General features: G+C 44.6%; 1 protein-coding gene across 22 annotated transcripts in view; it reads left to right on the top strand.

The window, feature by feature from the left end:
* The first annotated feature begins 2,146 nt into the window (after positions 1–2,146).
* R3HDM2 (R3H domain containing 2) overlaps positions 2,147–18,237 on the top strand; it is a 118,333-nt gene continuing 102,242 nt past the window's right edge. For 7 of the 22 annotated variants that reach the window (XM_084759577.1, XM_084759576.1, XM_084759573.1 and 4 more), the window contains exon 1: positions 2,148–2,417. The gene's annotated coding sequence lies outside the window, so the exon portion shown is untranslated. Of the gene's footprint in view, positions 2,418–15,691; positions 15,807–18,237 lie in introns of all 22 variants that reach the window. The other 15 variants (XM_084759583.1, XM_084759579.1, XM_084759586.1 and 12 more) reach the window with 7 other exon arrangements.

Genomic DNA, 18,237 nt, shown 5'->3' with positions numbered 1-18,237 from the left:
GTTCGCCTGCCTCTGTCTTTTGATTACTGGGATTACAGGCGTGTGCCACCATTCCCAGTTTTGTGAGGGCCACGGTTCAGGGAAGGCTCAGAAGACAAACTCAGTTTGGATATCTGAGACTTTGAATTACTATGCCTCAGGTTCCCACATCTAGAAAATAGATGTAGGGGCTGGAGAGATGGCTCAGTGGTTAAGAGCACTGGCTGGGGCTGGGTGTGGTGGTGCATGCCTTTAAGTCCAGCACTCGGGAGGCAGAGGCAGAGGCAGGTGGATCGCCGTGAGTTTGAGGCCAGCCTGGTCTACAAGTGAGTCCAGGGCTGCTAAAGCTACACAGAAAAATCTTGTCTCGAAAAACCAAAACCAAAAAAAAACCAAAAAAACAAAACAACAACAACAACAAAAAGCACTGGCTCACTGTCTGCTCTTCCAAAGGTTCTGAGTTCAATTCCCAGCAACCACATGGTGGCTCATAACTATCTATACTGAGATCTGCTGCCTTCTTCTGGCCTGCAGGTGTATATGTACTCTACATTTTCCATCACTGCCTCTGCCTGGTACTTGCTGGGTGAAGAAAACATAAATTGTATACTTCTTCCAGGGGCTGGGGATACAGTAGGCACTAGAGCCCTTACCTAGCAGGCATGCATTTCCAGAGTAATACTGCAAAGAATCCTCACCTCCTCAATCCTGCACACCTCCATGACTTTGCCGAAATCCCTGCCACTCTTCTCTGCTCAACAAACAACAAACCTATAGTGTGTACACACACACACACACACACACACACACACACATATAGTTTTTTGAGTTTGCTTGTTTATATGTAAACAAACATTTTACATATATATAATTTGTTTGCTTGTTTGGTTTTCCGAGACAGGATTTCTCTGTTTAACAGAGCCCCAGTTGTCCTGGACCGGCTTTGTAGACCAGGCTGGCCTCCAATTCACAGGCTGGCCTCTGCCTCCCGCATGGTGGGCCTAAAGTGGTGCACCACCACACTTGGCCCCTCTTCATATTTTTAAAGGCTAACTGAAAGTTTGACTGTAGTTTCTCTGAAGCTTGGAGATTTTTACTTCTAAGAACTAATTGCTCTTTCTTTTTCCACAGAGCACCAAAACCACGGTAATTAGATTTTCCCCGCATCATTCTCTTAACTACTTAATGGTAGGGTTCCATTGATTAAGACTACATTTTTAAAAAAAGACTTATTTGTATGAGTGTTCTGACTCGATGTGTGTCTTCGCCTGAGTGCCTTATGCCTGCTGAGGCCAAATGAGCCCTGCATCTGGACTGTGTGTGAGCTGCCACGTGGGTGCGGGGAATCAAACCCATGTTCTTCTCATGAGCAAAGAGCGCTCTTAGCGCCTGAGCAGCGTCGCCAGCGTGCTACACTGCTTCTTTGAGGGTCGTAAACTGGTGGACTGACCCTACCTAGAATAGACAGGGGAGGTTAGAATTTGTTGTTTTTAGTAGCCCTGGCTGTCCTGGAATTTGCTTTGTAGAGCCGGTTAGGGGAGGTTAGAAATTTAAGATGACTGTTACAAACAAACAAACAGCTGTATGTTTGAAAGGTCACAAGAGCTTGATTTTTGAGGTCGCAAAACACCTTTAATCCCCTTTAATCCCAGCACTGAGGAGGCAGAGGCAGGAGGATCTCCTGAGTTCGAGGCCAGCCTGGTTTAGATACATATTAATTGTTCCAAGACCTTAAGGGCTAGCGACGTCTCAAAACAAACCAACCAAATCCCATATATACGAGCTTCATTTTGGGCGGGGGGTGGGGGGGGTGCAGTCCTAGCTAGCGATTGGCAGTGCGCCTCGGAAACACCAGCTCCAAGAAGGCTGAGGGGGGAGGACTGCGGAGTCTGCACAGGTGATTATTGTACAGCTGGCGTCCTGTGGCTGAGGGCAGCGCGGGGTCGCGCGCCTAGGGAAGGGCGCGGGGGGCGCGCATCAGGGGTCCGGGAGAGGCCGCGGGGGCGCGCGGCGGGAGAAGGCCGCGGGGGCGCGCGGCGGCCCGGCGGCGGCGGCGGCGAGGCGCACACAGGAAGCAGGGACGCGCTGACGACCACGCCGGACGTGGTGACGTAGCGCGCAGGCCGCAGCGGGGGGCGGACTCCGGGCCTTTCTTCCCCTTCTGCTTCTCCCCCTCCCCCCTTCTCTCCCTCTCCGGGTTTGGGCCCCCTTCTCTTCCCCTCTCCCCCCTCCTTCCCGGACCCTCTCCCCTCCCCCGCCCCGCTCCCCTGCCTCCCCGCCCCGGCCCCGGGGAGACCCCCCTCAGAGAAGAGCCCGCCCCCAGAAGCGCGCCGCCGCCGCCGCCGCCGCCGGCCGTCGGGGCCGAGCTCAGCCGAGCGGCCGTGGGCCCGGGGCGGCGGGCGGACACCGGGCGCGCTCCCCGCTCTGGCCCCCGTGAGGTGAGGCCACCTCCGGCCGGGAGGGGGGCGGGCGGCGCGCGGGCAGGGGGCGTGGCGGGGCTGGCGGCGGAAGGGCTGGGGGTGGCGGTGCCGGGCCGCAGCCCCCGGGAGCGCGCGGAGCCGGGGCCTTGGGGGTCACGGGGCGGGGGCGGCGCCACCTGTGGCCTGTGCCGCCGAGGGCCCGGGAGCAGCGGCGCCCTTGGCCGCGGTGGAGGGCAGCGCGGCTTCTCCTCGGTTGTCTGTTTGCCCGGGAGCCGTCAGAGAGCGGGACGCGGAGGTGCTGGAGTTTGTAGCTGCACCGCCTTTGAGTTGACACAGGCGGGAAGAAGTTGGGCCTGTGCGGAGCTCACAACTCGTGCTTCCTCGTAGTAGGGCAGAACATTTTCCAGCGTTGGTCACCATTAGCCTAGTAACCGCAGAGTGTTTACTCGAAGTGAATTGCTTTTGCATAATGATGATGAGTGACCGAATCACAGCCCCAGGACTGCACTGATACCCAAGGAAGAAAAATGGGAAAATTTACATTCCGATCCGAGTCGAAGGAGTAGCCTTGTTTGTTTTTTCCCCCACCCAAAGACTGTTATTTGTAGGCAACTTGAAGGCTCTGGGAGATGCGACATGTACCACTTACCATCACATATTGCTAGCATTTTATTATATTTTCACATAGTTAAACTGGTATATCAGTCATTTGTGGCCCCTCTTCCAAATGCATTTTTCCTCACTTTAGTAAAGAAGTTTCCTTACCCTACCAGACTCCGGTATCAAGATAAAAGTTGAAGTAGATGTGGAAAGTTGTCAGGTCACTTCATATCACATACTAGATGCATTTTTTTCCCTCCCCGGTAGCTAATTTTCACAGTTATTTTTAGAATAGACAACCTTGCTGATGAAATGTCAGCAAAACCTAAACTTGAAGCATTGCAATTCCAGCCTGTGGTGGTGGCGGTGGTGCACGCCCTTAATCCCAGCACTCTGAGGTGGAGGCCCGAGGATCTCTGGGTTTGAGGCCAACCTGGTCTACCAAGTGAGTTACAGGACAACCAGGACTACATTTCTCCCCCCCCTTCCCCCCCTCTCCCTTCCTCCCTCTTTCTCACACACACACACACACACACACACACACAGAATTGCAGTATTGCAGTTAGAGTTGTTTTGTGTTCACTAAGTGATCTGCAGTACTAAACAGTTTAAAATTTATCACATAAAGCCTGCTGTGATAATACAGACCTGTAACCAGCATTTGGGAGGTAAAGACTGTACGATCAGGAGTTTAATGCTAGCCTAGTCCACAGATAGAGTTTGAGATCAGCCTGGGCTACGTGCGACCATGTCTAAATAAACAAACCAAACCAAACATAAGACCAAAATTCACCTAATAAAAGCTGGTGGGGAGTGGTGCAGATCTGTAATCCCAGCATTAGGGACCCGACTTGGAGGCCAACCAGGAATATGGGATTGAATTCAAGGCTACCCTGGGTTCTGTAACAGTATCCTCTCTCAAAATCAACAAATCAACAACAGCAGAAATAAGTAAATGTGATAAAAATAATATGCCTTGGGCTCAGGCTGTGACTGAGTCTGTGGAGTGCTTACCTAGCATGCTTAAAGCCCTGGGTGTCAATCCCCAGTGCTGTGTAAAACCAGGAGGTAGAGGTAGGAGGATCAGAAGTTCATGATCTTTCTCCACCACGTATAGAATTTGAGGATAGCCTGAGATACAAGAGACTCTGAAGACTTCCTGTCTTCAAACCTGGTCCTCCTAGTCTTTGTTTAATTCTTAATGTTGAGACAGTTTCTCTCCAACTCATAGCAATCTTCCTGTCTCAGCCTCCTGCACTGGGATTGCATGTGTGCGCATTATGACCTGCTGAAAACCAAGTCTTTATGTTTGCCGATAGCACCATAGTTCTGTGGCACCAGTTTCCCCGAATGCACACACTGATCTGCTTGTTGTGATAGCACATTTCTGACCAGAGACTCTGCTCTTGTGTTTTGTTCTTTCCCTTGTAAAGCTGCATCGCCTGTCTTGTCACCTTTATCAGGTTGTTCCTCAAGGGTCTCTAACGGGGACATTTCCTTAGCTACCTGAATTGCAAAGGATTTGTGTGAATCCTACCAATTTTTCTGCTGACTTTGTCACCTGGCTACTTTCTGTAAGTTTTAGTCTTTGCTATTTAAAAAAAGGAAAACTTCAGGATAACAGGTTTTTAGTTTGGCTAATTGCTTGCTGTGTCCTCATTACTGGCACATCCGGCATGCATCAGTGCTCAACAGATTTAGTGTTTATTGATGGCTAGGAAAGAGGGTCTGATGGTTCCCAATCTGCCCAAGGACTTAAGCTCCATTGGGCCCCCTGTTCCAGCCTCTCAAACAGCTGGGGTTACATGCAAGGACCACTCCACCTGGCTGTATTCTTGAACTCTTATCTTGTAGTGAATTTCTGGAAAGATTTTGTAAGGTATTCATTGGAAGATAATATTTTTCCCCTGTTACTTCTTGGGATATTTTCTGTTTGGCAGAGAAGAGAAGGGAATGTGATATCTTTTGTGGTTAGTCTTTTTTTTTTTAAAGATATATTTTTATCGAATGTATGTATATATGTATGTATGTGTGTGTGTTATTATAAGCCTAGTGCCTGCAGAAGCCAGGAGGGTGTAGGATCACTTGGACCTAAAGCTAAGGCTGTTGTGAGTTGTCATGTGGGTGCTGAGAACCAAACCCCCTCTTCAAGAGCAGTGAGTGCTCTTACTGTCTCCTGCCCGTGTGGGTTGCCTTGGATTCATCCATAGTTGGCGGAGTCAAGGATACCCAGTGCTGCCTCAGCCTTAGCTGAGCTGGCCAGACTCATGACCAGTGTTCAGTTGATGGAGGGTGATGGTCCTGCGTCCCTGTGGGTACAGTTGAGCTTAAAACTATAAAGTTGCTTTCTCTAATAGTGGGGAATTTGGTCCTAGAAAGCACTTGATTTCTCCCCCTTCAGCATTTTTAGCTGAATCTAGTAAGTCTACATTAAGTTTATAAATAAAAGAAGCAGGACCCTGAGTGCTTTGGGGTACACCTCATTTATTTCTTTGACGTTCTGGTTGTCTTCTCTAACCTTGCTGTAGTGGCCGGGGTGAAATTTCTGCCTGTGGCAGTCTTGCCTACTCTTTAGGAAGGCAATGGATGGGGGTGGGGGGTGTATTTTAAAAAGCACTTAGTAGGAATGTGGTGGCAAAGGTTTTGCCATAAGTGTTTGCCAGGACATTGAAAGCTGCCATGCTAGAGAGAGCGCAACTTGTTTGAGGTGAAAGAATTGAAGATCTAGATCTGTTTCTAGTATTAATGTACAAGAAATGGCACTGGAGGTATGTTAAGTAAATAAACGCTGACATAGTCTAGCACGTGTGACGTGGAGGTGCGAAAAAGAGCTCAGTTACCTGTGCTTACTGAGTTCTGGTCTATCGTGAACTACCTGAGACCCTGTTAAAGAGGAAAAAAAAGATTTATTTTATTTTTAATTGTGTGTATGTGTGTGCATATGAGTGCAGGCCAGAAACAACAGGTCCCTCTGGTGTTAGAACTATTAGCAGTTGTGAGCTGCCTGACACGAGTGCTGCAGCTGAACTCGGGACTATATAAGATCAGATCTTAACCACCAAGGCATCTTCAGCCTGCTACCCTGTCTCCTGGTGTGGCCCTGGCTGGGCTGGGACTCCTGAAGAGCCTCTTTCTGTTGACTCTGTGCTGGGGTAACAGGTGTGAACCACCGCCAGCCTTGCCTATTAATCATTTTGTTTTACAAATAATTTTTAATAACATAGGCAAATTGGTAACAGTGTCTGCCAAACTTCTGTTTTCCCCTTTAGGTCTGCTCACAACAAAATTTCTAGTAAGTTTTTTTCTAGCTTCAGAGATACTTAAACATTTCTATGTCTAGATGAATAGGTGCTGATAATGCTTCTGTACAGATAGTTTCTTTTCTTTCTTTTTTTGGTTTTTCCAAACAGGGTTTCTCTGTAGCCTTGACTGTCTTGGCCTCACTCTATAGACCAGGCTGGCCTCGAACTCACAGAGATCCACCTGCCTCTGCCTCGTGAGTGCTGGGGTCAAAGGTGTGAGCCACCACGCCTTGCTCAGATAGTTTCTGAATGAGCATGGTGCTTACTATGCCAGGTCTCATAGGAAAGTGTTTAGGAAAAGGTGAGAAATTTTTTTGAACTTAATAACGTGTGTGTGTGTGTGTGTGTGTGTGTGTGTGTGTGTGTGTGTCGTGTATGTATGTATGTTTACAGAGAGAATGAATACAAATGTGGCACATTTACCAAGGCATGTGCATGTGGATATTAGAGGAGAACCGCCTGTGGTGTGGGTTCCCCCTTCCACCTTAACATGTACTTCAGGGATGGAACACAGCTGTCAGGCTTGGGAGGCAAGGTTTTTGGCTTTGGAGCCATCTCACTGGCTCAGGAAAGGTAAAATTTTGGGGAACGGTGAAAAGTGTCATGTTTTGGTTATATTCTCCTGCTGAGTCCAAAGGAGAGCATTTTGTGGGACTATCTATAATTTTCTTTTTAAGGTTTTCTTTTGCTTTCTTTCTTTCTTTCTTTCTTTCTTGTTTTTTTTTAGAGATTTATTTATTTATTATACAGTATTCTGCCCAAATGTGTGCCTACATTCCAGAAGAGGGCACCAGATTTCATTATAGATGGTTGTGAACCACCATGTGGTTGCTGGGAATTGAACTCAGGACCTTTGGAAGAGCAGCCAGTGCTCTTAACCTCTGAGCCATCTCTCCAGCCCTTAAGGTTTTATTTTTGAGACAGTTCTCAACCATGGACCCTTGGCTAACCTGGCCTGGATTCACAGAGATCTCCCAGCCAAAGATTTTATTTAATTTAAAAACTGTGTGTGTGAACCGGGCGGTGGTGGCACACACTTTTAATCCTGGCACTTGGGAGGCAGAGGCAGGCGGATCTCCGTGAGTTACTGGCCAGCCTGGTCTACAAAGTGAGTCCAAGACAGCCAAGGCTACACAGAGAAACCCTGTCTCGAAAAAAACAAAACAAAACAAAACAAAACAACAACAACAAAAAACCCCCAGAAAGGGCTGGAGAGATGGCTCATTGGTTAAGAGCACTGACTGCTCTTCCAGAGGTCATGAATTCAATTCCCAGCAACCACATGGTGGCTCACAACCATCTGGCCTGCAGGTGTAAATGCAGGAAGAGCTCTGTATACATAATAATAAATAAATAAGTCTTTAAAAAAAAAAACACCCAGAAAACCAAACCAAAAATTGTGTGTGTGTGTGTTTATGTGCTAGTAGCTGTGGAGACCGGAGAGCCTGGAGCTGTGGTTGTAAGCCGCCCCACATGGGTACTGGGAACTCAGGTTGTCAAGGCTGCCAGCGTTGGTGAGGCCTTTGTGTGCTGCTGCTTAAGATGGGGTAAAAAAGGCAGGAATGGTGGCAGGTGCATGTCTGCCATCCTAGTACTCAGGAGGCAAAGCAGGGAGGTGAAATAAGTTTGAAGCTGTCATGGGCTACAATGCTGTGTCCCTGTCTAAAAAAAACAAGAGAAAGGAGAAAGCAAGTCTCCAGAGAACTTTTTCCTTCCATGGAATGTGTTGCCAACTTTGAAGAGGGAAAAATAACCAGACTCATGGCTTCACAGTGTGTACATGAGTGCAATTGGTGGATCTGATTTCAGATCTTCCTATCTAGTGGCTGAGTATTTCCTTTCCCTGTGTCCTTCTCGTCCTCTGTAGAAAACATTCCACTTGATGGTTGAGTTGAGTAGACTGGACGGCTTGCTGCCTTAGTAGTGGGCGCATGTGCCCATCTCTCGGCTTAGGGTCCTCCGTCCATTCCTTCTATTACGTGTGACTTTATTACGAGCAGATAGGAAATGTACTTGCTTTGGCCTTTCTTTTGAGTTTCCTTGATATATTCTTTCTTAACACTTAAAATCAAGAGCTGTTGAAATCTGTTAATTATGGAAATAGGAATGTAGCTCAGATTTATTTGTTTTAAGAGAAGTCTCTCTGTGTAGCCCATACTGGCCTTGGTCCTTTAGTTCTACTATAATGCAGTACATAAGCTGTGAGCTGGTTTTGTTGTGCCACTTTTGATTATGTTGGTGTGTTTCACGTTGTAACACCTTTTTTGGTGCACCACTTTTGGTATATTGGTGTGTTTCATGCCATAACACCATTTTTGCTGCACTTTGTTATTATTTTATAGTGTGTGTGAGTTGTGCTCATAGGGTCATGTGTGCTCAATGTGTGCATGCCCTGTTTGTGTATGGAGGTTGGAGAATAACTGAGGAGTTGGTTATCAATCCTCCTTCATGTGGGTTCTGGGAATTCAATTCAGATTCATCTTGAGACAGTGTATCCTGTAGCCCAGACTAACCTCAGATTTGCTATGTAGCCAAGGATAACCTTCAACTTCTGATCATCCTGCAACTACTTCTCAAGGACTTAGGTTATAGCCATGTGCTATTATGCTCATTTCGTGTGTGTGTGTGTGTGTGTGTGTGTGTGTGTGTGTGTGTGTGTGTGTGTGTTTATGTGGTTCTGGGCCGAGAACTCTTCCAGCTGAGTTCTGAAATTTATTGTTAGTAATAATCAAAACCTACATTTCATAATCTTTTTTGAAAATAATTTAATTATTTTTACTGTATGTGCATTGGTGTTTTGCCTGCGTGTATGTCTGTGTAATGGTGTCAGATCTTGGAGTTACAGACAGATGTAAGCTGCCATGTGGGTGCTGGGAATTGGACCCGGACCCTTTAGAAGGGCCAGTCAGTGCTCTTAACCGCTGAGCCATCTCTCCAGCTCACATTTCATAGTCTTTAAGGCACCTTTGTCTTTGCTAAAGGCTTGGTTAGGGCAAGCAAACTGGCTTATTAGGTAAAGGAAAGGCACTTGCTACTTACTGTTAATCAAATTTGGGAACCTGAGTTTGATTCCTGTAATCCACCTAAAGGTAGACAGAGAAAGCGCAATGAGCCTTAATGTCGTACAAGTGTTTATGGTAAAAGACCGAGTTTGGGCTGGCAGTGACACGCCTTTAATACTATCAGTCAGGAGGCAGTGGCAGCCAGCTATCTGTGAATTCAAGGCCAGCTTGGTCAACAAAGTGAATTCCAGGCCAGCTAGGACACACACTGAGACCCTGTTTAAAAACAAAACAAAAAGGACTAAATCTTTAGGTTTTGTTGACATTGTTTCATATGGTATTTGTAATAATTTATGCAGGGTTTTAGCATATGAACACACATAATTGTAGCCTCAAGTAATCCTTAGTGCCTGGAAGAGTGGTTCAGACTTAGGAAAGCTTTCACAGCCTTAATAACTAGGAGGAAAGCAAATTGAGGGAGTTTCAATACAAATTGAGTGTTGCTATAATCCCAGAGTGGCGTGAAGTTTACTGTGTAGCCCAGGCTGGCCTCAGACTTAGAGGCATGTGCCTGCCTCTGCTTCCTAACACACCACCTTTTAAAATTACCTTGTTTGATTTCTTGTCTGGTAATCTGACTTCCACCCTAGACCTTAATACCTATTATATCAGGAATGTTACATATCTTATGAATTGCTCTATTCCTAATGTCCAAATCCATTTTTCATACACACTTACTGACGAGATGTATATATGCATTAATAATGAAGAAATGCATATATGTATGCAATTTGAGTGTTTTTAAAAAAATATTTATTTGTGCATATGGGTGTGTCTTGTCTACATGTGCATCTGTGTACTAGAAGAGGGCACCAGATCTCATTACGGATGGCTGTGAGCCAACATGTGGGTGCTGGGAATTGAACTCAGGACGTCTGGAAGAGCAGCCAGTGCTCTTAACTACTGAGCCATCTCTCCAGCCCTGCATTTAAGTCTTATTGCATAGATTTGTATTTTGGCTTAGGATATAGCTGGTAATTTGCATTTTAGTAAAGTCCATGTGTTTCTGATGTTTCTGGTTAGTTGTCTTAGATAACATTTCAGAAACAGCACATGAGTGTGACAATCCCACTGCTCTGATGATGTTACTTAGCAACTGTTAAGGTAAGCTGAAAATTTGTGGTTTTGTCTTCAGTTGTGACCACTTAACCAGAGCTCTAGGCTCATTTATTCTCTGGAATTCAAACATCTCCATTTGACTCTCACATAGCACCTCAAAGTTCACCATGGCCAAAGCAAAAATAATTGGAAGAAACTAGGGGTGTAGCTTACATGGGTAGAACACTTGGGAGGCATTGAGTGTGATTACTGAGTATGCCAAATAAAACAGACATTAAAAATATAGTAATAATTTTTTTTTGCCATGTGGTGGTTGTGGTATATGCTTTAATCCCAGCACTTGGGAGGCAGATGTAAAACAACTACAATAATAATAATACTGATTTTTGTGATTGGGAATGTAGTTTATTTTATAGAATTTGGCATGCCTGAGGTCCAGTGTTCTATTCAACGTACCACTGAAAAAAGAGATCAAGATTCTTGGTGCCAAGGCAGAGTGGGTGTGTTTCTGATAGTAGCATGCTGGGAGCTTTTGAAGAAGGAGCAAAAGTCAGCTGTTTAGCTCTCCTGTCATTTCACATGTTCTTCAGATGTGTTAGCTTTCAGTTGTTTGTGTCACGGGAGGATTTATTGTTTTGCTTGTTTAAGGTTTTTCTTAGTGTGTAGCCATGGGAGTCATGGAACTTCCAAAAGGCCAGGCTAGCTTAATCCTCCCCAGTGCTAGGATTAAAGTCATGTGCCCCCATTCCTGACCCTCTGACAGATTTATTTTGTTATTGTTAAAAGTGTGCCTTTCCCCCTTCTAGTAATTTAGAAGTGTTCTTTATAAGATGGGCACTGTGGCACAATGTTGTTTTAAAGAATGTAAATCCCACATGTTTGATTTTACCCATAAAGTCTCAGGAGCCAGATGCTGGGGTGAGAACCTGCTACCTGAGAGAGGCAGAGAAAGCACCCAGCTGACCCTCCACTCAGCTCATGTGTCAGAGGGAAAAGCCCAAAAAGCTCACTAGCTCAGCTGACAGCCCAGGAGGAAAAGGCCACCCCCCCCCAAAACAAAAACAAAAACAAAAACAAAAAACCACCCCAAGCCAAAGGCTTGCTGGCTCAAAGCTTAAAAGCCTAAAAGCGTATCCATGATCTCTTAAATACACTCTTAAATACACCTCAGCTCAAAGTCCCTCCTACTCTTAATCCCCGTCAGCTGGTTTCCTGCTCTGCCTCTTGACCTGGGGTTAACTTTATTAAATCCTGTGTGCAGAAAGCTCTTGCATTTAAGGTGTGCGCTAGGGCTGACTGAACCACACTTTAATCACCTGTTTACAATAAACAGAAAGCTTTTAGATTAAAGGTGTGTGTTAGGGCTCATGCCAAAAAAGACACAGGTTTTTACAGTTCATATCTGTGGTTTACGATGGGATCAAATACCCTGCAACAGCACAAACCTGTACACAACCCACTGCTTAGGATTTAAGGCCAGCCTAGGCACCCATTGAGACTCTTTGTCTTAGAATGAAGCAGGGGACGAGGGGGGTTGAGGGTCGCTTTATTTTTTAAAAATTACCTTCTTTTTTCCGTCCTCCCTTTTCCCCCTTTTTTTTGGGGGGGGGGCGGGCAAGAGGGTCAGGATCTTTAAAAAAAAAAAAAGTCCTGGCTGTTCTAGAACTCTCAATTTATTTTTTTTCCCCCTCATAGTCTCATGTGGCCCAGGCTGGCCTGGACTGTGATACGTGGTTGAAGATAACCCTGAGTTCTTAACCCTCCTGCCTTCCTGCCTCTGGAGTGGTGGGATTACAGGCATGTGCTAACCATTTTTTTAATGTAGTGCAAAGGGCAAACGGAGCTACTAAATTAAACAGCCAGATGTGGTAGTGGCTTACATAGTGAAAGTCTATGGGGAAGGGATAAATATGAATGAATAAACAGGTGCTAGTTTGGCATAACATGCTATAATGCTAGCTCCTGTTTACTCATTCATATTCTCTCTCTCAATAGAATTTCACTGTGTAAGCCACCCCATCTGGCTATTTTAAGATTTATGGCTTTTGTTTCCTCAGTAGCCTTTTGTTGTTGTTTGACACAGGGTTTCTATAGTAGCCATTTTGCCCTCAGTGTAGTAGATGATGACTGTGAACTCCTAATCCTCCTGCCTCTACTTCCCCAGTACTGGAATAACGAGTACCTTCTATCCAGTGTCCCTGGCATCCATTGATGAGTCTATTTTAAAAATAATTGTTTTATGTACATTGGTGTTTTGACTGCATGTATGTCTACCAGGGTGTTGGATCCCCTGGAACAGGAGTTATACACAGTTGTGAGCTGCCATGTGGGTGCCTGGAATTGAACCCTTGTCCTTTGGAAGAACAGCCAGTGCTCTTAACTGCTGAGCCATCTCTCCAGCTCCATATTGATGCTCTTAATTGAAACTTTTTTTTTCCCTTTAGTTTTTCAAGACAGGGTTTTTCTGTGTAGCCTTAGGTGACCCGGACTCACATCATAGACCAGGCTGGCCTCAAACTCACATAGAGACGCCAGCATCTTCCTCCCAAGTGCTGGGATTACAGGAGTGCAGCACCATGTCCGGTTTAGAATTGTTTTTATAGAATACCCCTTCTCTGTTTTGTCTTGATGAGTGCTATAGAGTTGATACTTTACTTTTTAAAACTCTGTATGTGTGGTATTTGTATGTGTATATGTGGTATATGTATGTGTATGCAAGCATATATGTGCGAGACTGTGCCTAAAAAGATAACTAGGGGCAGTGTCTACACACTGAAGGTTATCCTCTAGGCCTCCATACACATGCACACATATGTGTGCAACTCCACCAAATGCACACATGTATTAGTACATACAGATACTTTACTTTCCTCTCAAATTAAATACTTTAAATCCCTAGTTGTCAGTATTAAAAGTATTAACAATATTGACTATTAAAATTAATATCACTTGAGCTGAAGAGATGGCTTATCAGTTAAGAATGCATATTGAGCTTATTGTGGTAGCACACACCTTTAGTCCAGCACTCGGGAGGCAGAGGCAGGCATGTCGCTGTGAGTTCAAGGCCAGCCTGGTCTACAAAGTGAGTCCAGGACAGCCAAGACTCCACAGAGAAACCCTGTCTTGAAAAACCAAAACCCAAACCAAACCAAAATAAAAAAAGCATTGTTCTTAAAGAGGACCCAAGTTTTGTTCCTAGCACCCACATAAGGTTGCTCATAACAGCCTGTTAATTCTAGGCCCAGGCAGTCTAACACTCATGGCATCTGTGGTGGGCACAGCACTCTTGTACACTTGTACACATAATTAAAAATACAATGAAAAACTTTTAAAAGAACACTAAAATTTGGCAGCAAAATGGTTCAGAAGGTAAAGGCACTTGCTGCCAAGTTCAGTAACCTGAGTTCAGTCCCTGGATTCACATGATGGAAGAAAAGAACTGATTCTTACAAGTTGCTCTCTGACCTCCAAATGGTCATGTTTTGGTAAACCCTGCCCTCAATAAATATGTAAAATGTAAACATGATTTAAGAATGTTAGGGCTGGAGAGATGGCACAGAAGTTTAGAGCACTATCTGTTCTTCCAGAGGTTCTGAGTTCAATTCTCAGCAACCATATGGTGGCTCACAACCATCTATAATGAGATCTGGTGCCCTCTTCTGGTGTGCAGGCACACATGTGGGCAGAGTGCTGTATAAATAATGAATAAATAAATCTTTAAAAATAAAAAAAGAATGTTAGCTGGGCACTGTGGCGCACGCCTATAATTCCCAGCACTCAGGAGGTAGATACAGGTGGATCTCTGTAGAGTTTGAAGCCAGTCTGGTCTACAAAGTGGGTCCAGGACAGCCACAGCTACACAGAGAAACCCTGTCTTAAGAAACACACACACACACACACACACACACACACACACACACAACAAACAAGCCCCCCAAACAAAAACGAAGAATAAGAATGATGGGGCTGGAGAGAAGGCTCAGCGGGTAAGTGCGCTGGCTGCTATTCCAAAGGACCCAGGTTCAGTTCTCAGCAACCACATGGCCTCTCACAGCCCTCTCTAACTCCAGCTCCCGAGGGTCTGATGCCCTTACACAGACACACATACAGGCAGAACACCAGTGGAGATAAAAATAAATACATCTTAAAAAAAAAAAAAGAGGCTGCTGCAGTGATTCTCAGTTTGGTTATTAACCCTGTGGGTTGGCGTCCCTGTCCTTTGGCACAGGAGCATCAGGCTTTCAGCTCTCTCGCCACACTCTCACAGCAGGTGTTTGCAATTGCTTCAGACTTTACTTGCCCCAGGCCTGGAGTCAGTCACCTCTGACAGAACCCTGATTTTTTTCTTTTTCTTCTTTTCTCCCTCCCTCCCTCCCGTCCTATCTTCCTATCTTCCTTCCTTTTTGGTTTTTTGAGACAGGGTTTCTCTGTGTAGCCCTGGCTGCCCTGGGATTGTTTTGTAGACCAGGCTGGCCTCAAACTCAGAGATCCACCTGCCTCTGCCTCTTGAGTGCTAGGATTAAAAAGGTGTTTTTACTTCTTAAAAAAAAAGCAGAGCAGCTATAAATTTATTTTTTATTTTATTTTTTGGTTTTTCGAAACTGGGTTTCTCTGTGTAGCCTGGGCTGTCTTGGACTCGCTTTGTAGACTAGGCTGGCCTCCAACTCACAGCTTGCCTCTGCCTCCGGAGTGCTGGGATTAAAGGCGTGTGCCACCATGCCTGACTGCCAGTTTTTTGGTTTTTGTTTTTTTTGAGACAGAGTCTCATCCAGCCTATGCTGGCCTTGAACTCCTCCTCTTCCTGCCACAGCTTCCCAAGTACTGGGATCTTGGGTGTGAGACACACCTGGCTCAGATAGTGGTAGTCAGCAGTTACTGTCCTGTCAGTTGCTTATATGGTGTATTTCTTCCTCCTTTTATATGATTGGCTGCTCCAACAGTACTAAAAGAATTAGCTGCTTGGCAACATAAAACGAATCACATATCTTCCAACTATGTCTATTGCTTGTCTAAATTTAGAACCATGTAGAGCCTTAGTAGAATTGAAATCTGTGGGGGATTTTATAGTTAGTAGACAGTATTCAGCTTTTCAGAGTAAGGAAGAATACAGGTAGCTTCAAAATGACTTTTGTAACCTGCATCACTTAATTAAAACACAGAGACCAGTAAAAAGTCAAAACTGGTCTGAGAATTTTATTTCATTGCCATGTTTCTGAAAGTTTCATTCTGGCATGTTCAATGTGGTGAACAATTTTTATTTCCTTCCCAGTGAATTACCAGGGGTGTCCCACTGTCTTTCCTCAGTGTCTTTTAAAGTTATACTTGATACAGTTCTCAGTACTTCATGTGAATGGAGGAGCCAGCATATCTGTGCTAGAAATCAGGTGAGGACTACACTGGGACCTATGGATAAGATTTATGATGTTGGAATTGTTTTGTGGGATCAAACTAGAGTTAATAGATAAGTTCGAGCAGAAATTTACCTGTGTATATGTGTGGCATGTCAATAGATTTAAGAAGTGAGTACATTGAGTAAATAGTTTAAGTTAAATATAATTTAAAATGTGATAAGGTTTTATTTAACAGTAAATATATTTCATACATCAGCTGGTAGTACGAAAAATGATGTTATTAATGCATAGTAAGAAATCCTGAGCCAAGTGTGGTGGTGCATGCCTTTAATCCCAATACTCGGGAGACAGAGGCAGGTGGATTGCTGTGAGTTCAAGGCCAGCCTGGTGTACAAAGCAAGTCCAGGACAGCTAGGGCTACACAGAGAAACCCTGTCTTGAAAAACAAAAACAAAAGAAATTCTGAGGATATTTGAAAGTACAAAAATTTATCATAAACTGAAGAGAAAAATTAACATAAATAGAATGTGGTGTTATTGAGATTCTAAATTAAAAAAAATAAAATAAAATAGGGCCCCTCTTAACTCTTAAGGTTATTATGGGGCCGAGAGATGGCTGAGTGGTTGAGAGCACTACTTACTCCTCCAGAGAACCCAGGTTCATTCCCAGCACCCACATGGCAGCTCACAGCTGTCTATAACTCCGGTTCCACAGGATCCATCACCCTCACACAGATATACATATATGCGGGTAAAACACCAATGCACATAATATAAAAATAAATAAAAGTTATTTTTTAAAAAAGTGATATGGAGGTTGAAGAAACGCCAGGCGGTTAGGACGGAGTACTTCCTATTCCAGAAGACCAGGTTTGATTCCCCACTTGGTCACTCACAAAGGTCTCTAACTCCTTTGTGATCCAGGGCCTATGATTCTCTCTTCTGCCCTTGCAGGCAATGCGTGGATGTGGCAAGCAGACACACAGACAGGCAAAACATGCGTATATACAAAGAAAGAATAACTATTTTGGAGGGAAAAAGAGAAGTTCAAATAGAAAACAGATAAACCAAAAAACCTATATGGACAGTAAGGAACTTTAGCTTATGTGCGTTACATTTATCAGTATTGAACTCTGTTGGGTTAAAAAGAAGAAAACAATGTAAATATCCATCAGATAGAACAACATACTTCTTATATACTGATAATACCTATAACTTTGTGTGCACATGTATGCATAAGAATGAAGCCAGACGTCAACACTAAGCCTTCTTTAGCCTGTTTTTCCCCCTTCAAAATGTGTTTGTTCTATTTATGTGTATCTGTGTGTGCCCACATGAACACATGTGTAGGAGGCCAGAAGAGGGTGCTAGACTCCCCGGAGCTGGAGTTAACGCTGCTGTGAAGCACGTGATGTGGGCGCTGAAAACCAAACTTGAGTCCTCTGCAAGCACTCTGAGATGCTGAACCAGCTCTCCAGCTCCCCTCCACCCTACGTATTTTTCAAAATGTGTTTGTCTTGTTTCCACCTCACTTGTGAGACAAGGTCTCACTGAGCCAGAGCTCACTGCTTGGGCTAGATGGTCTGGCCAGCGAGTGCCCAGGGTCTGCCTTCCCCCCCTTGTTGACTGCAACACTGAAGTCACAGATGTGTGCCACCATGCCCATACTGAGAGTAGGTGTTGAGGGGCTGCCTCACTCACACCTCCGTGCTCATGCAGCAGGACTTTACCACTAAGCCAGCTCTCCAGTTCTTATGCCTTCTTTCAAAAGAGGGAAAAGCAACTTTCAGCACAATTGGGTGAGAATGTTGAGCATTATTTTATTTATTTTAACTTATTTTTAGGGCCAAGAATCAAACTTAGAGCTTTTCATGTACTAGGGAAGCACTTGACCACTAAACTATATTCCTAGCCTTGTTTTATGTCTTTGCAAATCCATAATATATAACTCAGTAGAAAGCAGTTGGATTCTTTTGTTGCTATCCACATTCAGTCTGTTGTGATGCCTTATTTTGGTTCAAGTATATGAAGAAAATCCAGCTCCAAAGACAGACATAGTTGGAAGAAGTAATAGTAGTTTATATCCCCTTCATTAATTACAATTATTCTTCTTTGATGCTATAATCACAGTCAAGTGCATAAACGGTGCTGTACTTTCTTCCCTTCAGTCTTCCCTCCCTTCTTTCTCTCTGTTTTTGAGAGACAAGGTTATGCTGTTTGGTTCATGTTGGCCTTTGGCTCACCATGTAGCTCACACTTAAGATCTTCCTGCTTTGGCCTCTGGAACTGGTGTAGTAGGCATTGCCTGAGGTTACATTGTCGAGTCTAGGAGCATTAGTGGAGTTCGTCCTTGATGGTATTAACATTTATGAGTGTGTCTGGGCATGGAGTTCTGCAGGTGCAAGGTTCTAGCTTCAGTCCAGATACTGTACTGTCCATCTTGTAAAATGAGGAGATCTTTACTT

The sequence above is a fragment of the Acomys minous genome (genome assembly GCF_964271855.1).
Source record: "Acomys minous genome assembly, chromosome: 15".
In the NCBI taxonomy this organism is placed as follows: Eukaryota; Metazoa; Chordata; class Mammalia; order Rodentia; family Muridae; genus Acomys; species Acomys minous.
Note: the sequence above shows the minus strand (reverse complement) of the source record. Positions and strands in the feature narration are given on the sequence as shown.